This window comes from Pipistrellus kuhlii, unplaced genomic scaffold (genome assembly GCF_014108245.1).
Source record: "Pipistrellus kuhlii isolate mPipKuh1 unplaced genomic scaffold, mPipKuh1.p scaffold_m20_p_1, whole genome shotgun sequence".
Classification (NCBI taxonomy): Eukaryota; Metazoa; Chordata; class Mammalia; order Chiroptera; family Vespertilionidae; genus Pipistrellus; species Pipistrellus kuhlii.
This window is the reverse complement of record NW_023425404.1, coordinates 1,276,941-1,296,397: the sequence shown is the minus strand read 5'-3', so window position 1 is coordinate 1,296,397 and position 19,457 is coordinate 1,276,941. Positions and strand designations below refer to the sequence as shown.

Here is a 19,457-nt window from a genome sequence, read left to right as displayed (position 1 = left end):
TGGTCAGGGATCTTCCCGTCTCAACGACCTGCACTCGTCTACTGACCACAGACTGGATCGCCTCATCCTGAAACCTGAAATATCAAAACAGAGTTTCTGGGCACAAAACAACCTCCGGCAAGAGATGTTTTCAAAGTGAGAAAAAACATTCACAGGAGGTTTCTTATCTCAAAACTCCCTGGCCTTACAGCCCTTCAAAACGGCATGGGGAGGAAAACAAGACAGACAGAAACAGGCACTTGGCTTCTCACTGTCGTGTGTGTGTGTGTGTGTGTGTGTGTGTGTGTGTGTGTTTAATATGGAGCCCCTCGGTCTCAGGGTTAAAGAATCCACTGTGAAATGAAGGTGAAGGTTGTTCCATTCACCAGGGCCCTCATTTGAGAAAGAAGAAACCTCCAGTTCCTTCCTGGGTCTTGCTCGTTCCTCTCCAGCCACACTGACTGCTGTCCTCTCACCAAACTGGAGTTGCTCCCACTGTAGGGCCTCTGCCCTTGAACTCTGTTAGAAAGCTCTTCCCTAATGGTGACGTGACCGATACCTTCTCATCGTCCTGGTCCTGACACCAGTCCTTCAGAAAGGCCTCTTCTGGCCACACGGCCTAAAACAGGACGCTCCGGCCACCTTCAGCCCTCACCTGGTTTTATCCTTCGCTGGCACGTACCCCACTCCCCTCCGCCTGTTTGCGCTCTGCCTTCCCACTAAGATATAAATGCCACAGGGCCTACAGGGGCAAAGATCTCATTACTTATTCATTGCTGTTTGCAGCTTATTCACCGCTGTTTCCTCAGGGCCCGATGTAGGGACGGATGGATACAGTCATTTTACGCAAATAGATGATTTTGATTTTAGTTCCACCCTCCATATTTGTGCGTTTGAGTGCCATTTTGCTTTCCATCAACAGAAGCAAATGCTCTATAACGAATGTCTGGCAGGACAACCTCGTAACTTCATTATAATATTTTCCCAACCCCGTCTTCTCTCTTGCCTGATGCCTGGTTTAGGCAAAGACTGTTTTGAGCTGATATGGGCCTGAAACCCTGAAAATGTGGCAATGTTGTATCTACAAATAGGATGGTGTGTGTGTGTGTGTTGAGTTAAGATCCTAAGTTTGTGTGTTTGTGCAGAACTGCCTGATGTCACCTGTTGGGAAGAGACTGAAGTAAGAAATCTACACTCATGCCCACAGGAATAAAACGAAAACTTCCTTAACTATAGAAATCATTTCCATTTGAAGGAAAATGAAAAGGCAACAACTTCAATTAAGTAAATCTCAAGAGCAAATGATCCAAGAAGCGGGTGGGTTTTTTAAAAAAGCCGTTCTAATGGTTTAAGCAGCTTATTCAAGTGGTCTGCTTTCAAATGCCAGAAATTCAACCTCTTGATTTAAGAGCTCTGGAATTCAAGTGCTTCAAATTGAGAAAATAACACACAGGTAAATGGCCGTAATTTCTTCTTTGTGCATCCTGGCATCGGACTGCCCGGATATACAGCCCGCACACGGCTCTCTTCCCCGAGTGCCACACATCTCTCATGGGAGTGGGGACGCCAGCACACACCCTCCCCCCCCCAATACCTGAACACCAACCATCATTCCTAGCTGAAACGACAAAGCTCTTACCTTAAAATGCCAAACAAGGGATAAAATAAATATTTCAGGGGCTCACTCAAAGAAGCCTCTTGAGAGACTGGCTCCACAGATAGCTTGTACTCTCCAAAGCTTGCCAACGGGAGAGGAAGGATTCTAGACATTCCTGTGGACCTCGTGGCATATGCATGGAACGTCTGTGGCATTCAAGGCGGCTGTCCCCCCTGTCTCTTCTCCATCCTCCTCTCCCAAGCCCGTTTCCCTGCCATCTGACAGCATCGCCACTCACTCAGTCACAAACGCCGGGCTCCTCGCACACACAGCCGTCCTGCAAGTGGTAGAATGACCACATCATTCATTTGGAAAGCATGCAGCAAGCTCCTACTATGCGCGGGGGACTGCGGCTGTGGAGGAAGGTCTCAGTCCCTGCTCATAAGATGCTTGGGAGAAAGAGACACAATCCAATGATGGCACAGCGCCACGAAAGGCAGAGCGGCGGTCCGGACACATTGGGAGCGTGGATAAGCTCTTATGGCCACAGAGGAGGAACAGACTAATTCAAAAGTCAGCTAACTACAGCCCATGGGCCAGACTTGCCTGTTTTCGGCACAGAAGGCTTGTCAGCCAACAATCTTTTGTATGTTTTTAAAATTATTTTTTAAAAAGTAATGTTTTGTGACTCACAGATATTACGTGAGATTCAAATTTCGGTGTCCCCACCCACAGGGGAGGTGGGAAGCCGTTGCTGTGGTGTTGACTATCCGCCCCCTGGAACCAAGCAACTGCGCAGGACTGAGCACGGTGCCTGCTTTGTTTTGTAAGCCTCTGCCTCCCGTCCACTGGGTGCAGTTAGCAATGGGACAGTGTGGAGGGATCCGTAACAATGTCTGTCAGTTTTAATGGAAAGCAGACTCTGTCTCCTCGACCAGCTCTCCCATTTTGCAGAGGAGGAACTGGACCCTGAGAAATCAAGTTTCTCTGTTAAACCCCAGGGAAGGCACCATCAAGAAAACATGCCTCTGCTGCCCCCAATCTCATTTATATTCCACCCAGTGGGCTGGGGGCGGGGGAAGATCTTTACTGAGAACGATCTGAAGAAAAAGAAAAAGGATCTGAAAGTGCCAGATTTATAGTTTTCCCCCCAACAAAACAAGCCTACACATGAACCATGATGGTGCCTAGAACTCATCATTTCCTCCTTATCAGCCCTCAGTCCCTCTATGTACATTTCTCCTAGGTACCTGCTCCAGCCCTGTCACCGAAGGGAGCCGGGTCCCGGAACACACCCTGGGCTGAGTTTATTCCCCATGCCACACACCCCCACATCCCCCTCCCCCCTCCCCCTACACTCTCTCCCTGGCCTGTGACCCACCAGGACCTCATTCAGTGCTTTAGGGTCTCCGAGCTTTGGGGGGGGGGGGGGGGCGCTATGAAATCACGAGATCTGAAAAACAAATGCGCTCCAGGCGCACCTTGCAAATCTGAAATAAATGCTCATTAAATGTCTGTAGAAATAACACCATCAACCAGCCAAGAACTCAACTCCAACCTAACTTACACACAATGGTGTTTAGTGACTCCAGCTCATTGGCTCCACAGGGTGGGGCCTCCACATATTCCACCTGCTCACAGCTAACCAAGGACCCAAGATGCCCTGTTCTCCTTGTCTGTAAGGGTCCCACTCTGTGGCTATGCTCCGTAGGAAATACTTCTTTAAGTTATTTTCTTTGAACTCTGATAGAGCAGGCTGCGTTAGGCCCATGAAATCACTTCTTTACACAAATGACATAACATACAGAATATGAGCGACGTGCTATGAGAAATGCAAACCAGTCTTAGTACCTAGCCCTTGACTTCGAAGCATTTACAAAAACTGGGACAAACGTAATCTATGTAAAAACGCAGTTAGACCATTCAAAGGCATAAAGTAGTTGTATAGTAGACTAGCTAAAAGTTCAGGCTGCATGGTTTGGTTGAAACTGTCTTAGTCGTTTAAAGAATCACCTTTAATCCTTATAACAACCTTACAAAGTAGTGATTCTTATACCCATTTAACAGATGAGAAAAGAGAGGGTAAGAACAAACCAAAACCAAAACAAGGCTAAGGAGCTTGGGATCACACTTTTATCACGTGAGCTTCTCCAGAAGGGAGTGAGGATATTTGGGAAGCAGAAATGGACAAGACACATCGTATCTGAGCCTCGATGTTATGTGACAATTCGGAGATAGTTAATAGTAAGCGACCACATTACTATATTAACAGACGCTCTGATAAAGCATAAAATAGAACATAAGACCTGCAGAGGTTCTTCCCGTTAAGGTTCTGGGAAGAACAGCGGACAAGGTGCTGTCCCAAAGTGCAGGTCGGTGTAGGACTGTGGGAACCGCCCAAGAGACAGGCGGCAAGGTCAGACAGAGCTTGGAAGGGGATTGCCAAGGGCATGGAGTGTCCCGTGTCTGGTCTCCGTGTGAACTGTGCCATGGAGAAGCATGTGCCACGCTGAATCGGTCAGCCTGCAGCCACGGCCACCACAGCTCAGCTATAAACGGCACCCTCCTGCTCCAGGCTGTCAGTGCTCATCCAGGCATCATGTGAGATGGTCTGGCCAGAGGGGGCCCCGAAGCAGAGGGAGCGTGCATGTGGGGGCATCCCCTTGCCTTGGTCACAGGAGGGTGGAGAAAGGGCCTCTGCAGGAGCCTGGAATTCTGTGCTGGGACCCAAAGGCTCTGGAAGCAGGAATCCCAGGCGTTCCCCAGGGAACACGGCTCCGGCCGGCATCCCTGCACAGCTTTGAAGTGGAGATTCCATTCCAGTTTTCATGGCTCCGATTAGGCGTGGTCCCTCCAGTTTGCCCTGAAATGCTGTCCGCGAGGGAGATCAAAGGCTCTTTCCCATGAAGGAGACGAGGCTGCAGAGCACAGACAGGATCAGACCTTACTTCATCCCCAGAGCCGTTACTGAAGGCCAAAGTTTGGCTGGTGGGAGCAAATTCCTTTGGACTGGGGCAGCAAGAAACGTTAAGCCAAGTACGCAGAAGAGAACCACAATCCCATGCTGTTTCCAAAGCAGGGAATGATGGGCATGTTTGCCTGGGTCCTTTTTAAAAATATATATATATTTTCTTGATTTTTTACAGAGAGGAAGGGAGAGGAATAGAGAGTTAGAAATATCAATGAGAGAGAATCTTCAATCAGCTGCCTCCTGCACACCCCCTACTGGGGATGTACCTGCAACCAAGGTACATGCCCTTGACCGGAATCGAACCTGAGACCTTTCAGTCTGCAGGCCCATGTTCCAGCCCTGCCTCCCTCCACCTCCCTGTCATCAGCGCGGGCCTCTGCTAGGGGTGTGTGTGTGTGTGTGTGTCACTTACAAACTATCCACTGAGCCAAACTGGTCAGGGCCACCTGGGTCCTTTTAATAACCGTTTTGCCTCCTCCCTCCTTCCAATATCTATCCCTGTCACTTGTCATCCTTGTGCTTTCTGAGCCCCCGATTTCCTTCTTGAAATCCCCCAGGATTTCCTAGTTCTGTGCCCTCATTCAGGCTTCCAGCTGTGTCCCTGAGGACATGCCATCCTTCCCAGGGTCCCATCCGTGCCCTCATCCGCACAGAGCAGGTGCCCCAACAGCACGCACAGTGCGAAGAGCCAGCTCTAGTCCACACCAGCGCTCAGCGATGGCTCTTGTTCATCACTGGTCAAGTGCACAGACCCTGGAGCCGGTGGCCTGGCCAAACATCCTCTCTTCTCTGCTTACAAGCGGCACGCCCTTGGGCAGTTACTTCTAATGAAGAAACCTGTGCCCCCGTTTCCCAGTGTGTACTCAACACAGGGGTCACAGGGCACCTGCCGGCACAGGGGGCCGTGGGGGTGAATGAATCGAAGCAAGCAGAGCATTCAGAACGGGGGCTGCACGCAGTGAGCAATTCTGTGCTTCAGCTGCCAGCATCCCCATCCCCATCCCCGTGCCCATGCCCACCATCCTATACACCTTTTGCAGGGCTGCTTTAACTGCCCAAACCTCCCAAGAGAAGCTGGAAGCTGGCTCTCTAACCAGAGGCTCCAAGTCAAGAGCCTGATGAAGTGGAGGGGGGGGCAGAGGGAGTGTGTGGGGTGGTGGTGGTCAGAACCCTGCACCTTACAGTGCGGAGGGAGGCCGCTCGGGTCCAGCCAGCTGCTGCCCCTACGTGGCGAGGCAGGCCCATCTCCCAGTCGTCTAGAGAAGCCAGAAATCAAGGTACTGATGTCAAATGCCCTTATTCTAAGCACTGGCAATGGGTTCAAATTTTCAAAATCACCCTGCCTGACAAACGAAACCCCCGTGTGCCCGTGGTCCAGCCCTGCCTCCCTCCACCTCCCCGCCATCAGCCTGGGCCTCCGCCAGGTGGGCGGGGTGGGGGGTGGGGGGTCACTTACAAACTGTGCTTCCATGGGGCCTTCCCAGGGGCCCCAGATCGGCTGCCTGACCTTCTCATCTCCCGAGACCGGGACCCTCAAGGCCTCCTTCTCGGACCACACCCTCCTGGCTGCCGCCCAAACCCCTGGCCTTCTGTTGACTCCTTCCCCCCGCCCCAACGATGCATTAGAGGCACTTAGTGATGATCCGCAGGAGAGCTAAGTGCTCTAATGACACCCCGGTATCGATTCAGAGCTTTTCTTATTCCTCCACTTGGATTTCCTGAACACAGCACATCTGCGGCAGCGCCAAGCATCTTAGAGGCCAAGTTCCCCCAGGCCAGGCACTGCTCCCTGACTCCGGGCCCACGGGGAGAGTGGAGCCGGGCACTGGCGCCTCCTTCTGACAGTGGCACACAGCACGCTGTGCCGTGTCTTTCCTGAGAAGTTCCTAGTCATGCCAGCACTTCTAGTTCCACCAGCCATGAGCCCGTGCAGCCCCGATCCCCAGCTCTGCAGACTCGAGTCACACACAAGGAGCCCAAGCTCTCCATTCTTAGCTCAGGCACAGGCTGCCTACAAGACAAGCTCCTATTGGCCTGTATCCCCTCCCTCCCTTTCGTCCTCGTTGACCACGCACCAACCGGTTCACTCCATGTCAGACACAGTCCTAGGCTCGGGGAATTGCAACAACAGGTGTGAGCAACATGGAGAAGGTTAGTCCTGCAAGCTCCGCTTGCCAAAGTTCGACGGGACCTCAAGAAATGATCCCACCCAACACGTCCATCCCGACGATGAGAGACAAGAGCTGAGCACAACCTTGTCCGTCTGACTATGACCGAGTGGGACAAAGACAGGACCAGAAGTCCCCGCACACATTGTAAACAGAATTCCAACCAAACCGTCAACAAGGCCTGCCATCAGCCTCCGACATCAGCACACGGTGACCTCCAGGGACACCTGATACTCATCAAGGTCCTCAAGGAAAAAGCGCTCGTGAGAATCCACCAGGAACTTCTGCACAGGGACGCCTCCCACCACCCTTCCAGAACATTCCCGATCGGTTCTCATGCTTCTCCTCTGTAATGTCCTACTGGCCCTCAGCGACGAGACCCCTCGCCCTGGGTGATGGGAGATTCACAGGGAGTTTGGAGGGCAGGGTGGAGGGGGGTCCGAATACTCACCCAAGGGACACGTGTGGAGGTGCCTAATGAAAAGACTAAGAATCAGGGTGTGGCCTGGCCCTGGCCTTCCTGTCCCCCACCCCACACTGCTCTGTCTTCCTAAGGATGCCTGTTGCTGTTAACAAAGGGGAATGAGTAGTTTGGTGTTAAAAAAACTCCACACAAAGCGCTTCAATCTCCCTCAAACTAAAATAAAAATCAATCAATCAATCAGTTATATGTCATCTCCAGGGACCTACACCAGGGGGTATGGGGGAGAGGGTGGCGGGGAGACACATAGGACGTTAAACACGAGCAGATGGTTGCTGGGAAGCTTAGTCCTGAGGGACGCAGGAGCAGGAGTGCCTCTCAGACCTCCGGGTCCTGCCATGCTCCACGAAGCCAGGCCGTGCGGGCATCCCTTTCTGCCTCACAGCTGCAGACACGGGATTTATGAAGATGTCTGGCACCCGGCCAAAGGCGGTTTGTGCATCAAGCCGGCCGCTCTTCCGCCTGGAAGAGGCTGAACATGGACGGTCTGCTCATCCCTCCTGATTCCCAGCGAGTGGGGCAGATCCTCAACTTCCCATCGCTTACGACTCCTCCCAAGTCACAGATTTTGTTCTCCTCTTTCCCTGATGTGCGAGAGGTTAAGGATGTGTGTCCCTGTGTTTGGAACCCCCCGGCCTCGGCACTCTCCGTCACCCCGCTGCTTCTCGCGGGTGGGATTCAGCTTTATTGATTTCTATTCCTGACTTCCGTGACACTGGCTCCTTCATTATTCAGGGAAAACCTGGTGCTGAGACCGGGGCTGATATCCTGCCAACAGGCGCCTGAGCAGGTGGGACCTCTGTGAGTTCTTCTTTTCAAAGAATCAGAACCTATGAAGAGCGAGCGGCGTAATTCAGACGCCTCGTGTTATTCATTTCAGACCTGCTCTTCTGTAAACAGACGCTTTTCTGTGTGAGCGCCAGGTGAGCTCGGTCAAAGAGCACATGGAGATAATGACTTCAAGACCACAGATTGGATCTCTGCATACATCCGTTAGCTATCTTTGATCGGAGAAAAACTCCAAGGTTGAGTTGGAAAACAGAAACATCCCTCCGGCAGATCTGTGGCGAGGGTCGCAGGAGAAGGCGGCCTCCGATCGTCACCGCCGCCTGTGCCTCCGCTGACCGGCATGAGCCCACGGACACAGATCTGTTCCACTCCGGAGGCCGAGTCCCACCGTCGTTCCGTGTGCCCCGGGGGTGTCTGTGTCCCATGGGGAGGGTGGCATTCTCTAGGTGTTGTCTGTTTTTCCTTCACACAGCACGGAAGCAAAGGAAATTATATGGAAACCCTAAGAAGAGAGGCTCAAATGGAAGTGGGGGAAGAAGTTCCCCCCATAAAGTCAGGCTGAAACCTACTATTGAACAAAGTGGTAAAATTATCCTCTGGAGAAATCTTTTAAGAACAGGACTAATTACCACCCGTGAACATCAATTTGTGCATAATCCGATACTACCGAGTTGAGAAAAATCTCTCAAAATCCCTCTGGCTTCCCCACCAGGTTGAATTTTCACCATAAAACGTTTAGAACACTTTTGGCTGGTTTATGGCAGAGGCTCTGGTGTGAGGTGCCATTGGTCCCAGATCTGGGGCTGATCTTTAACCTCAGCATTAGGAACAACTAACAATCAGGGTGCATGCGGGCACTTTTGAGGGCAGGACTTCTTCAGAATACACAGATGGAAAGACAGCAGAGTGGGTATTTTTGCCCAAACTTAGGCATCGTATCCTAACAGCATAACAGAAACTTTCTCCTATTTTTTTTTTTCTAATGTGTAAAAGTAAATGGGGTATCCTAAACAATGAAATAGAAACAACTATCCAACTGTTAGAAATAAATTCAGTGGTGGTCCATTTTCAAGGCAAAATCACTGGTAGTCTGCTTGCAAAGCAGCCTACAGATGTCAACGAGCTCATCCAGTCCCTGGGCAAAGAGGATGTTGGGGAGGAGCCAAATGACAAAGGAACTTAAATTGGGAAGGGGAAAGAAAGAATACCCTAAGGAAAGAATGAAACTTCGGTGACATCTGGGAAGACAGTACATCCCATAGTACTCAGCCAATGAGGAACGGTGGGAGGGACAGGTGCAACAGGGGGATAAAATGCTGGTTGTATTATAGCTTTGGGTGTTCCTGCCCACCAACCACCCCATCTTGCAAGACCGACATGGAAGGCCTGGCTTTTACCGTTCGTTGTCTCTCCATGTCCATTCTTTAAAAAATGTTGGGCTGGTGAGTGTGTTTCTCGCAATTTTGGGGGCTTGTCGGGGACCTCCGCGGCTGTGCGGAGCGGAGCCCCAGTGGAGGGGGAGACAGGTCCCACCCAATTTTGGGTGGCCTGCTCTGCCTGGATGCCCCGTTTCTCCACGGAAGCCATAGACAAGCCTGAGGCTTCTTCGGAAGACGGAGAGGGCAACACGGGAGAAAAAGCAGGCACCGCAGCAACCAAGCAACCTCTTGCACTAGACAAGGTAGGAAATGGGACTGTAAGTACTGCCTTGGTGTTCAGGTATTTCCGGAGGTCGAGTGTGTGTGACTGGGATGTGTCCTAGACACAAAGCGAGTGCGGAGTCCTGGTCTACAGTCCTGCTCTCTCTCGGGGGAAATGGCCAGAGGCGGGTGAAGGGAGTCTTGGAGCGTGTAAGACACCTCCAGTACCGGCGGCTGAGTGCACAGGCCAGCCACGGGGACCTGCCTAGGCTTAGGGAAACCAAGGGAAGTGAAGCCAAGGAGGCTCCTTTAGACATTCCCCCAGATATTCCACTGGGGAGAAAGATGAGGTTCTGGGGAGACAGCCCCCAAATCAAAGGCAAGAAGAAACAAAAGATGATCAAATAGAGTTGTTTCACCCAGCCTAAAGACCCAATTCGTAGACCTTCTGTCTTTTGGTCCAAGTTTGGCTCAGATAAAAATTGGGTGTGCCAAACTCTAGTTATTTATGTGCATGAATCCTTCTCCTCCACACCCTCTGTGGGTTACAGGGTAAGGCCCATATGATTCCTCTCAAAGAAGGAGTGCTCAAGGAAAAAACCCTGGGACCCCTTATCCTGCTTACCCTCTCCTTATATCCCACAGACTGGGGAGCAGGAGGAACAGGGGGCGACCAAGGAGCCAGAAGAGACAGGGACTAAAGATTGTGGGGGAGCTCCTTACCCGAATCTAAGAAGAGAATTAGAGCTATGTAGGAATGACATTGAAAACTTCCGATCCCTTCTAAGCAGCCTATGTTTCCTCTCCCAGGGGTCCCCGGGGGACAAGGGGAAACTGGATTTGTGAATGCTCCCTTCACAAGTACAGAGGTTAGGAATTTTAAGGAAGAGATGAAACCCCTTTTAGAAGATCCCCTGGGTTTAGCAGAACTGATGGACCAGTTCTTAGGACCCAATTTCTATCTCTGGGCTGAAGATGCTGCCCATTATGAAAATCTTATTTACAGGAGAAGAGAGAGGAGTGATCGGAAGGGCAGCCACGGCCATTTGGGAGAGACAACATCCGCCTGGGCAGGGGGGTCTTGCCAGAGGGACAGAAATTCCCAAATGTCAACCCCAACTGGGTTAGCAATGACCCCAGGGGCCAAGTGCACATGCAGGACCTCAGGGAACTTACAATTAAGGGGGTAAAAGCGTCTGCTCCTAGGTCTCAAAAAGCGTCTGCTCCTAGGTCTAAAGCATTTGAGGTCCAATAAAGGAAGGAGGAAACCCCTTCGGCCTTCTTAAAGACTCCGAGATCAGAAATCAGAGATCAGATGAGGAAATACTCTGGCCGGGACCCGGCAGGGCCTTTAGTAGGTCACTTTTGTGACTAAGAGCTGGCCCGACATTACCAAACATGGCAAAAGACGGAGGGTTGGGATGAAAAGCCAACAGGAGAATTACTAAGAAAAGCTCAGAAAGTCTTTGTGGGAAGGGATGCTCACCCAGGCCTGGGGAGGAAAAGACAGCCTGTGGCCTCTGTTTCCAACTCCCTGACCCCGTTTCCAGAGCATGGCCCCAATGTGTGCAGGCTGTGGCGGCTACAGCCTTACTGGTTGAGGAGAGCAAGAATTAACTTTTGGAGGAGCCTTAATAGCAAGCACGCCAGCCCTAGCCCATTTGGCTCAGTGGATAGAGGATCAGACTGCAGACCAAAGTGTCCTGGGTTCGATTCTGGTCAAGGGCACGTACCTTGGTTGCAGGCTCCTTTCTGGTGGGGTCCTGGTTGGGGCACATGCAGGAGGCAACCAATTGATGTGTCTTTCACATTGATGTTTCTCTCTGTCTTTCTCTTTCTCTCACACTCTCCCTAAAAATCAATGGAAAAATATCTGTGGATGGGGATTAAAAAAAAAAACAAAAAAAAAAAACCCCACTCCAAATCGGTCAGGAGCACACTAAATCAAAGAGCGTGGAGATGGCTGACAGATTCCCGAATTCTGAAGTATGAGGCCATATTATTAGAAAGGCATGATTTGGTTTTGACTACTGATACCTGCCTGAACCCCGCCAGTTTTCTGTGAAAAGGAAAGGAAAACCAGGAATTATCCGTACACAACTGCCTGGTCATCACAGAATATCAAACTGAGGTCAGGCCAGACCTGGGTGAGGTCCCACTGCATGATGGGGCCAACTTGTTGGCTGATGGGTCATCCCGGTGATAGAAGGAGACATAATGGCTACGCTGTCACTGATGGAACCAAACATTCCTTGTGTGAGGGAGGTAGGCTACCTAAGTGAATTATATATTCTTAACCAAGTCTTAACACTGCTCAAAGGCCAACAAGGCACTACATACACCCGCTCTAAAGATGCTTCTGGAGTAGTGCACACTTCTGGGGGGGAAACTGGACAGAACTGAGTCTCATAAACAGCAAGGGAAAGGAATGTATCCAGGAAGAACGAATCAGGTGGGTCTTAGGAAGTCTTTTCCTCCCAACAGAGGTGGCTGAGGATGCCAAAAGGGAGGCTCTATGGAGGCTGTAGGTAGCAGACTCGTAGAACTGTTAGGCAGGAATCTGGAGGCAGGAAGTAGACTCTCTAGCTTGATCCCAAGTCTTCCAAAGGGAACAGTAAGGCCCCAGTTGACTAAAGAGGAAGAAAAGGAATTGGATAAAGTAGGAGCAGTTAAAACAGGAGATGGGAGATGGGTGCTCCCTGATGGGGAGAGAAATGCTAAACAAGCCCATGATGAGGGAGCTGACGTCCATACTGCGTAGAGGGAGTCACTGGGGTCCCCAAGCCATGTGTGATGTCATACTTAGGAATTATGGGTGTGTGGTTATCCATCACATTGCTAACAGGTGTGTGGGGGTGTGCGACTTGCCAAAGAAGGAACAAAAAGGGGGTAGGAGACAGATGAGAGGGGGAAGACCATCCAGGTTAAGACCACTTCGGAGCATTCCGGTGGACTTCACAGAGATGCCTCGGGTGGGATGACGAAGATACCTTCTCTGGGTAGGTGGGAGGCCTTTCCCCTGTGGTCGCCACAGGGAGTGTCATTAACCTAATCTTGGAGCAAATCAGACCCAGGGTGCCGAGGGGAATGATGGGAGGATTAGATATTAACTGGGACTATCACATCCCCTGGCATCCCCCATCTTCGGGAGGGGTGGAAAGAAGAAATTTGCCTTAGGGGGCAAATTACCAAAATACACTTAGACACTATCTTGGACAAAATATCTTCCTCCATAGAGCCTTCCTCAGGGTTCGGGCAGCTACAAGGAAAGATGTGGGACCGTCCCCTTATGAGATGGTAGATGGGCTCCCATACCTGGGCGGGGCTACAGATCTCCCTACCATGGAAACCAAAGATCAATTTTTGAGAAGCTACATACCGACCATATCCTCTTCCCTGCCATCCTGCAGGTCGAAAGGACTCCTCGCCCAGACCCTGCCTCACCGCTCATCATCTCCAGCCTGGTGACCTGGCCCTGATCAGCTGTCCCTATCCCGTATACTCCTGACTATCGAAACGGCCATACGAACAGCTGAAAAGGAGTGAACTCATCACACTCAAGTCAAGGGACTGGCAAGAGAGATAAAAACAAACAAACAAACAAACAAACAAAAAAACCACTAAAGGTGGTCCGGAAAAGAAAGACTCATTAATCCTGCCCCCAGTCATGGCCTGGCTTACTCTTGCCAGATTCCTTTGGCTCGGATGTGTTGTTATGCAAAGTGCAAACGCTAGGTACCCAGTCAAACTAGTGATCAATGTAACTAAGACTTCGGTACCCCAAACCATTAAGTTTGACGCCTGCCAAATTATATCTTGTGGGAATTTAAGGAACCAGAGAGCCTTAAGCAGGTCTGAAAAATATCTATGCCCTGAGCAGCAAACCTCTCCCGGTCCTCGGTACAGGGAGCCCCCGTGCCCAGACTGGAGCAATGTCTGGTGGACTACTCAGTATCAAGGCTGGACTGCCCCCCATGCGAAGAGACAGCCTCTGAAGTCAAAATTGCATATGTTTAAAGGGGCCCCAGACCCAAACTGTGAAAACCTAGGATGCAACCCTATCCTTCTGACCATAAAGGTTTCAGACAGAGAGGTTAACAGAACTTATGGGTTTGGGGTAGATCTTTTTGGGAGAGATCCAAAGGGTAGGTTTAGGATAGAAATTAAGAACCCTCCTAAAGGAGAAAAGGATATGATTTCTGACCCAAAACTAACATCTAGTAATGACCCCAAAAGGGTGGAGGTAGTTGAGGTAAAAGACTTAAGGCAGACCCTAGAAATAGAAACCGGGTACGGTGACACGAATGCCTGGGTTGAGTGGGTCAGATATACGGTGCATGCTCTTAACAAGAGCGACTGCTTCGCATGTGCCGCTGGACGGCCACAGGCGCAGGTGGTTCCATTTCCCCTTGGGTGGGATACCGACCCCCGGGGAATGCACTGCATGCTGGCCCTGTACCAACACAAGGACGCCTGGGGGAACGAGACCTGCAAGAGCCTGTCTTTGCTCTTTCCCGCATTGCAAACATCAGACCCCAAGGCAATCCCCTCGTTCTCTGTAGGGAGCATGAACTATTCCTCTTGCCTCTCGAGGCAGGGGGGTGCAAAATTCGCCAGACCCATGGGAGAACTGACGACATGCACTCGTGTCTTAAACGTTGGGTCAGGCGTGGGCAACTACTCAGCTCTCCCAGTACCCCGGGCCGATGTCTGGTGGTACTGCGGGAAAAGGAACCTTCACAGCGTACTGCCGTCCAACTGGGCCGGGACCTGCGCCCTCGTTCAACTGGTCGTCCCATTCACCCTGGCATTCCACAAGGGAGCCAAGCAGAAGGAAAGCAATCACCGGGCACGAAGAGCCATCGGAGGATCCTTTGACTCCAATGTCTACTTTGACGCAATAGGGGTCCCCAGGGGAGTCCCTGATGAATTTAAGGCCCGCCACCAGGTGGCCGCTGGATTTGAGTCTTTATTCCACTGGGTCACTATCAATAAAAACGTGGCCTGGATCAACTACATCTATTATAATCAGCAGAGGTTTATCAATTACACCCGGGATGCTCTTCAGGGCGTCGCCAGTCAGTTGGACGCCACCAGCCAGATGACTTGGGAAAACAGGATAGCGCTAGACATGATCCTGGCAGAGAAAGGGGGGGTTTGTGTCATGCTGGGGAAAAAGTGTTGCACCTTTATTCCCAACAACACAGCTCCCGATGGCACGATCACAAAGGCACTCCAAGGACTGACGACTCTGGCTAACGAACTGGCTGAAAATTCCGGCACGAATGACGACCCCTTCTCCGGATGGCTGGGAGGGTGGTTTGGAAAATGGAAAGACTGGATGGCCGCGATCGTTTCCTCTCTCATGATCATAGTAGGAGTCCTGATCCTGGTAGGTTGCTGTATCATCCCCTGTGTGAGGAGCTCAGCGCAGCGACTGGTGGAGGCAGGTTTTAAGTAATGGATGCCCGGGACCGATCAGCCAAATAATTTGCTATTATTAGAAACCACATTAGACTCACTCCCCTAGGAGGAGGAAAGTCAACAGGTTCTAGAGCAGTTTGAAAAGCAGAAGACACGAGAGTGAACATACGACCAGTAAAAGTAAAAAGAAAAAAAGAGGAGCCAGTTTGTTAAAAATTAAAAAGTCAGCGGTGGTCCATTTTCAAGGCTGCGCATTTAACCCCGGATGGAGAATTACGGGTAGGCTGCTTGCGTAGCGGCCTGCAAATGTGACCAAGTTCATTCACCTGGAGACTCCGAGGGGCAAACAGAGGTTGGGGAGGGGCCAACTGACAGAGGAACTTAAACTGGGAAGAGAGAGGAAGAATCCCCTAATAATGAAATTAGGCGACTTGGGGAAGATTGTACACCCCACAGTACTCAGCCAATGAGGAACCGGGGGAGGGGCCTGCGCACTAGGGAATACGATGCTGATTAACCGCTCTGGGTGTGCCTGCCCACCACACACCTGACCTTGCAAGAATGGCATTAAAGGTCTGGCTTTCACTGTACTTTGTATCTCCATGTCCATTAAAAAGATTTTTTTTGGACTCATGAGTATATTTCTTAGACAACCACCTGTCTCTTGATTGAAAACTGGAACATATATACAGACACAAAGACACAAAAACAGACACACACACACACACACACACACACACACACACGGGCTGGAGCCACGAGGAATGGGGCTCAGAGCCACATTAGCAACGCGCTGTGGGCACTGCCTAGGGAGGCAATGACTTGTTGGTGCAGTGGTATTTCCATGACCCTCCTCTGGGGGTGACAATGGGGTCAGCCGTAGGGGATAGGGGGATGACAGGGGGGAGGGGGGGACTGAGCCCAGAGGACTCTTGGGCCCCACACCCCTTAATTCAACCAGAAGAGTTCTGATTTCCTATTTTAGCCTACTAGTTCCTCTTGGTGGAAGGTTTTGGTGAAGAAGAACGAGGAGGAGGGGGAAAGGAAAGAAAAGGTCGGGGAAGAGACGAAAAGAAACCCTGAGCAACCGCAAATGGAAAGCCCAGGGTACGGGATTCTCCTAGAATCTAACAAAATGCTTGCTACGAAGTTTCAAGCTTTAAATAATGATTTCCAAATCAATTACTTTACCAACACATCTATTCATCAAGATATGATAATGGAATAAAAAAAAAAACACCCACATTTCTATTTAGGTAAAATTTTAAAGTCTGTACAAGTTTCTATATATTTTGGCAAAAAAAAAAAAAAAATTAGACCTCATAGCTTTATTAAAGAGGTTTCATTTCCCCCCCTAATTGCACTTACAGTCACATAAATTCATCTGAACCTTCTAGTACATCTGTGAACCTAACTCCCTGGGTGTGAATGTTAAAAACGACGACAAACCCACTCTCAGGAGAGACTGAAGTCTCGGCCACCTCTGCCAGCGGCAGGTTCCACATGGAACCCACGTGCCGTACCAACAATCCCAGGAACAAGCGTGACCGGCAGCCTGCACAACGCACGCTGGAACTGTGAGAGCAACTCCTGCTATGTGGTGTGTTTCCCAGCACTGATTTAATAAAATCAATGACAATCTCTTTTTCAATCATGTCAGAACGCTGAGGCTCAGTACACGTGCATAATGGAAGTATGAAATCCCGTAGGTGTAATGAAATTTCTGGTGCCCAATCATTCCTGAAACTTTTGTCTGAAGTGACATACACTCGGGAAAGCCCACGTCCACGTACAGTCAGCCCGTTTTCACAATTCAGCCAGCTCTCTAGGAGCCCCCCGTCCCTCCTCTAGTCACAATCTGACACCCCAAGGATAACTATAATACAACCTTGATTTCTCTTGGCAAACTGTCCCCCTGCACTCTGGCTGGGGGCAACACAGAGTCACGTGACCACCCCGTCAGAGCCACAGAGCGCTGGCCTGCCAGTGACTTCATTTACTTCTCAAAAGGCAGGTGGCATCCTGGTCTTACAGATGAAGACACAGAAGACGGGGTCTAGCATTTGACCAAGCATAAATGTGCAAATGAATGTGTGTGTGTGTATGCCCACTCAGGGAGGGGGAGGGGAAGGGGGAGGGAGAATGAATGAGAATAAATGCCTGCATGTTAGAGTCGGGATTCAAAGCCAGGTCCATCTAATGCCAAACTCATTTCTATAGCACAAAAGCTGTTTTCAGCAATACCATTTTCCTCCAAGTTCATTGACTCACATGTCTAACAAACTCCATTTATAGTTAAACGGCCTTATACAGAAAAGAACTACCCCACCTCCTGACCTCCCCAACACACACACACACACACACACACACACACTGATCGTTTTTGAAATAGAACCCATTTTCTCATTTAGCATCTTATCTCCCCTCACTACATTTTGGATTGTGAACAATTTTGAGTCTCAGAGGTGTCTTAATTTTAAAAATTAAGTTGGGAACTAGCAAGTGAGATTGAAGGAGCTGTACCTTTGGTTCTGAGCTGGATTTTCATTTCTCTTTACACGGATTTAAGATGTGAACCCCCCCCCCCGCCCCCCAAAATAGATGGGGTAATGGAGAAATGCAAAGGCATCCTGGACTAATGGTACCTGAGGCTCTAACACCTCCCCCACCTGTCCTGTCTCCCTGCCACCCTCACCTCCACCCAAAGTGACGTCACGCTCTGCCCTCTCGGCACCCCTGGTCAACTCAGCTGCTCCAGGTTCAGCCGGCTATGACCACTACCGTTCACATCACCCTGAGCACCGTGCACTATGCCCATGTGAGACCAGGCCCTCCGCCTGCAGCAGTTACCCGTGTTCATGTCCACCAGCTCTTCATTTTTCACCCTCCCTTATATGCCAACTTTAACGTAAAACTTTTTAAAATATATATTTTTTATTGATTTCAGAGATGAAGGGAGAGAGGGAGAGAGAGAAACATCAAAGGTAAGAGAATCATTGATCAGCTGCCTCCCACACTATAGAGTAGGGGTGTCGAACTCAATCAGAGAAGGGGCCAAAATCTAAAATCCAGCCTAAATCGCGGGCCGAAAGGTTTACTGAACAGTCATAAACTGTCATTGTGATGGAAACGCAGCGGAGTGCAGTGATGACAGCGCGGTGCGGGCCACATTGCAAGGCCTGGCGGGACGGATTTGGCCCACGGGCCTTGTGTTTGACACGTGTGCTATAGAGTATTGAGCTCACAACCTGGGCATGTGCCCTGACCAAGAATCAAACCATGCCAACACCGGTTTGACTCAGTGGATAGCGTCAGCCTGCAGACTGAAAGGTCCCCGGGTTCGATTCCGGTCAAAGGCATGTACCTTGGTTGTGGGCACATCCCCAGGAGGGGTGGTGCAAGAGGCAGCTGATCGATGTTTCTCTCTCATCTAACTCTCTATCCCTCTCTGTAAAAAATCAATAATTAATATATATATATATATATATATATATATATATATATATATATGAATCAAACCATGATCTCCTGGTTCATAGGTCGATGCTCAAACCACTGAGCCATGCTGGCCACTTTCAACATAAGATTTGAATTGTGCCACCTAATCCCCATTATCTAGCCATCCTGGTCTTCTCAGAGTCAGCCTTATCAGAACCTCCCTCCAATTCTGGCTGGAACACTTTTCTTTCATCTTCTCGTCTTCTTTACTGGGAAGAGTAAGGTAAGCGACCCAAAAGGGACATGGCGACTTGTCCCCTCTCCACCCTGCCACACCACATTCCTCCTTTGCTCTCGGATACACACACATCACACAGCCAACAGCACTGTGTGCGCGCTTGTTCGTGGCCTGTGCCTCTGGCGTGGGCTCCGTCATTTTGTGAGCTTGGCTAAATGAATGCTTTTGCCATTGCTGCAAACATAATGGCTCCTCTTCTGTATCAGCGCCTGGAACAACGCTGTGACTGCGGATCACACAGCTGACCAGGCTGAACAGTTAGGGGAGGGGGGCGGGCGGAGGGAGAGCAGGTTTAGAAGCCACAGGGCCAGCAACAAGCAACAATGTCCTCCCTCACCCCAAATCTAAGCCTTTCTGTGAAACATCAAGGCTCTTTGGTGATTCTGTCCGCCAGCTGGACGCTGACTCTTTGAGGCTGGAGGTCTCCTGGCCTCCATGCCAGCACCTAAAGGGTACCTAGCACGCTGCAGGAAAGCAAGGCCTGTTTGTGAAATATACGCATGTAATTCACTGCTATGGACAGATCTATGTCCTTTCCTCAATGCACATGTTGAAACGCTAACCCCCACTGTGACTGGAGTTGGATACAGAGCATTTGAAGAGGTAGTTCAGGCTGAATGAGGGCATAAGGGTGGGGCTCTCACCCAACAGGACTGGTGTCTTTTTAGGAGA

The 19,457-nt window shown here is 50.3% G+C and overlaps 1 protein-coding gene across 7 annotated transcripts in view; it reads right to left on the bottom strand.

Moving 5' to 3' along the window:
• FOXN3 (forkhead box N3) overlaps window positions 1-19,457 on the bottom strand; it is a 346,858-nt gene that overhangs the window by 66,256 nt on the left and 261,145 nt on the right. The window lies entirely within an intron of this gene.